Here is a 4,590-nt window from a genome sequence, read left to right on the forward strand (position 1 = left end):
TTCTTCATCTGATTGCACTCCAATTCTGTCTGTGGACATTGAGACTTGTCAAATTTGTCCCCTTTTACAACTGGAGCCTTACTAGGGGAACATGCTAACATATTAAACCTTTTTAATATCCTCTCAATGTAACCTTTCTAAGAAAAACCAAGAATGCCACAAGACCTATCACGATGAATCTCAATGCCCAAAACAGAAGAGGCCTCACCAAGATCCTTCATATCAAAGTGACTTGATAATAATCGTTTTGTCTCATGCAAAAGATCAACATTATTGCTGGCAAGAAGAATATCATCAACATAAAGCACAAGAAAAATGAACTTACTCCCACTGATCTTCAGATAAATACACTGATCCACAAGATTTTCTTTGAAACCACAAGAAGTGATCAAACTTAAGATACCACTGTCTAGATGCCTGTTTCAAACCATAAATAGATTTCTTGAGTTTGCACACAAGGTGCTCTGTATCAGCTTGCCTGAAGCCAAGGGGTTGTTGCATGTAAACATCCTCTTCAAGATCTCCATTTAGGAAAGCTGTTTTGACATCCATTTGATGAAGTTTCAAATCAAAATGTGCAACTAAAGCCATGATGATTCTGAAAGAATCTTTTGTCGAGACTGGTGAGAATGTTTCCTTGTAATCTATGCCCTCTCTCTGGCTGAATCCTTTAGCTACAAGTCTGGCCTTGTAACGCTCAATTTCACCTTTAGAGTTCCGTTTAGTCTTGAAAATCCATTTACAACCAATCGGTCTGCATCCTTTTGGTAATTCAACCAAATTCCAAACATCATTAATAGATATAGAATTCAATTCATCTTGCATGGCAAACATCCACATTGATGAATTGGGATCATTGGCAGCCTGGTCAAAACTAATTAGATCTGAATCCAAAGTAATATCAAATTCATGTTCTTGTAAATAAACAACATAGTCATCAGATATGGCAGGCCTACGAGTTCTCTCTGATTTCCTCAAGGGAACATCAGTAACAATATGGTCCTGAATCTCATCAACAACAGGGGGTGCAGGCTCAACCACTATAGGTTGCACAGGTTCGTGAGTGGGGACATTCTCTTGTTCAATGTGAGGCTGTAATACAGTAGACGGCAGTGTCACAGGCATAGGTACAAGAACACGTTCCTCCTCAAAAACAAAGTTACGTGGTTGAGCAGACTGAAAATCTAAATCATCCTCAAAGAAAACTACCCGATTTGATTCCACTACTCTAGTAGAATGTGTAGGACAATAGAATCTATATCCTCTTGATCTTTCAGAATAACCGATAAAATGACCACTAATGGTCCTTGGATCAAGCTTCCTCATCTGAGGATTGTAAGGTCTCACCTCTGCAGCACATCCCCATATATGAAAATGAGATAAATTTGACTTCTTACCAGTCCACAATTCATAGGGAGTTCTGGGAACAGACTTGCTAGGCACTTTATTCAAAATATATACTGCTGTTTTCAAAGCATCACCCCATAAGAAATCAGGTAAAGTTGAATTACTTATCATGCTTCTCACCATATCCATAAGGGTACGGTTTCTCCTTTCAGCCACCCCATTCTGCTCAGGTGAACCAGGCATAGTGTACTGAGCGTCAATACCACATTCTTGTAAGAATCTGGCAAATGGTCTAGGGTTACGCCCAGTTTCATCATATCTACCATAAAACTCTCCACCTCGATCAGACCTCACACTTTTTATCTTCTTTTCCCTTTTAAGTTCTACCTCTGCTTTAAAAACTTTGAAAGCATCTAAGGATTCAGATTTTTCTTGAATAAGGTAAATAAAACCAAAACGGGAAAAATCATCTATAAAAGTAATAAAATATCTGTATCCACCCATGGTAGTAGGAGTGAATGGACCACAAATATCAGTATGAATCAGCTCCAATGCTTCATCCTTCCTGGTTGCACCTTTCTTTTTAGCTCTAGTGTGTTTCCCCTTAATGCAATCAATACAAATTCCAAAATCTGAAAAATCCAATTGAGGAAGTGTACCATCCTTAATCAATCGTTCTATCCTCTGTTTAGAAATTTGTCCTAAACGTTTATGCCACAACATAGAAGAATTTTCATCCAATCTAGCACGTTTAGGATTTGTAACCACATAATTTATAACAGAAGAACTGTTGGCATATTTGGAAGAACTAATATCCAAATCAAATTTATAAAGACCATCATATAATAAGGCATATCCAACCATAAGAGAACCAGAATAGAGAGTAAGTTTTCCATTGCCAATATTAAAAGTGTAACCACAACTGTCAAGTTTAGATACCGAAACAAGTTTTCGTCTAAACGATGGTACATAAACCACATCATTCAAATTCAAAACAAAACCAGTGGATAAAAGTAATCTAACTACTCCTATAAATTCAACTTTGGTCTTCTCTCCATTTCCCATGTAAATCATCATCTCTCCCTCACTTGGTTTCCTCCTGCTTCTTAATTCCTGCAAACAATTAGTGATGTGAATAGTTGCTCCAGTATCAATCCACCAAGAATCAAGAGAAACATCTACAAGATTGGATTCAAGACACACTAGAGCTAAAGATGTACCTTTCTTTTTAAGCCATTTCTTATAGCCATAGCAATCTGTCTTCATATGTCCATCCTTTTTACAGAAGAAACACTTTCCCTTAAAAGCCTTAGTCTTTGGTTTCAGATTCTGATCGATTTTCTGTTCTATTTTTCCTGATTTTTCTTGCTTGTTGCTTTTCCAAATTTTCTTGAATTTCTTCTTACCCCCATTATTGGAAACAAAATAAGCAGAATTAAATTTTTCCTTCTTCTTTCTTTCCTCTTCCTGTACCAATATGGAAGTTATGTCCTCAAAATTCCACTCCAATTTTTGTGCATTATAGGAGGTCTTAAGAGTATCAAACGATGATGAAAGTGATTGCATAATTTGCCACACAAGGAAAGAATCAGATATCTTCACTTCCATCTCGCCCAATGTGGCAGCATAATTGGTCATTTTCATAATGTGATCACGTACTCCACTTGTGCCATCATATCGAGTGGATGAGAACCACTCTAAATATGTTCCCTTCTCAGCCTTATCAAATTTGGTAAACTTTGTATTAACAGCTGCAAGAAAATCCTTAGCATTTTCTTTCGAAGGCACACTTTTCTTAATGGTCTTGTCCATAGTATGCTTCATAACAGTTAGGCACAATCTGTTGGACTCCTCCCACTTTTCGTAAAGTGCTTTTGCAGTAGCATCACTCTCAGTTGTGGGCTCGGGGGGTTTATCAGTTCTCAGGGCATAATCGAGTCTCATGATTGCAAGAGACACAGTAAGAGAGTCTATCCACTCCTCAAAATTTGAACCATTCAGAACTTTGATGGAAGATAATTGGGAAGTCATAGCTGGCAATAATAATTACCAAAATTTTACCAAAACATACAATATGCAATAACCAAAAGCATATCAACATCCCAATAATATAATGAAAACTGACTAATTAGGGATTATTAATCAGATTTATCCCAATACCAATTTTAACAATTGTATGAAAAACATGAGCTGGGAAAAGATCTAGCATCATTGGGGTCACACCTGTGGTGGTAAGATCGCCCAACATGCAGTGAAATCTTTCACATGTAAGGCGAGACGCCCAAAAAACAACAGCATATTGTAGATTCCATCACCTGTGGTGGCAAGACAAGAACCTCCAAAATAGTGAAGCTCAAAACGTCACCCTCACACCATCAAACAAAACCGACCAAACGAAGACTCACCTGTGTTGGCAAGAGCACATCGTTCGCCATATGGCTTTCTTGACTGCAATCCATCTAGATGGCCTATAGTGATTCCACATATTTAGGAATTAGCCCACTAAGTGGAAGTCTAATCTCTAAAGTTACGAAAACTCTATAGACCTGGATTGTAACTGTATGCCCATTATATTTTTAACAATTTTCCATCAAAGAATTATTGAATAATAATATGAAAAAAAAAAACACATAAAATTTCAATATATAAAATCATAAGTGTTCCTATTATGACAGATCAGAACAACATCATGGGTTGCATAATAATTCCCTATAGTGACTGAATCAAAGAGCACAAGAATTAATATGAAATAACAAAATTATATATTTAATGTGCTAGTGACTAAACCAAATGTCACAAAAAGTAAATCTGTAAATAATTATGCTTTATGGTTCTGTTATGAGTCAACCAATTAAAACTCATGACACCTTTTTATTTTATTTTATTTTATTTTATTTAATAAAAAAATATATTCTTTTGTATGATTTCTCAAAAGAAAAAAAAAACACAGTTTCAAATAAAACCGTACTTACCTATTTTTGGTAGAATCCATATTACAATTTACAGATCTCAAAAGAGACTAAAACGTGTTTTTGGGTTTGATCAGATGAACCCACCAATTTGTGGATTTCATAAAAGATTATACACTGTGAGATGACACCTTAGAAGAAATCCCCTCAAGATCTGACAAAACCGTACTTACCTTTTACTTTTTTTTTTTAAACCAAACCGTAAAAGCAAGTACGGTTGCTTTTGTCACCCTTTTTTTTTTTTTTGAAACCAAACCGTAAAAGCAAGTACGGT

Source organism: Macadamia integrifolia, chromosome 3 (genome assembly GCF_013358625.1).
Source record: "Macadamia integrifolia cultivar HAES 741 chromosome 3, SCU_Mint_v3, whole genome shotgun sequence".
Classification (NCBI taxonomy): domain Eukaryota; kingdom Viridiplantae; phylum Streptophyta; class Magnoliopsida; order Proteales; family Proteaceae; genus Macadamia; species Macadamia integrifolia.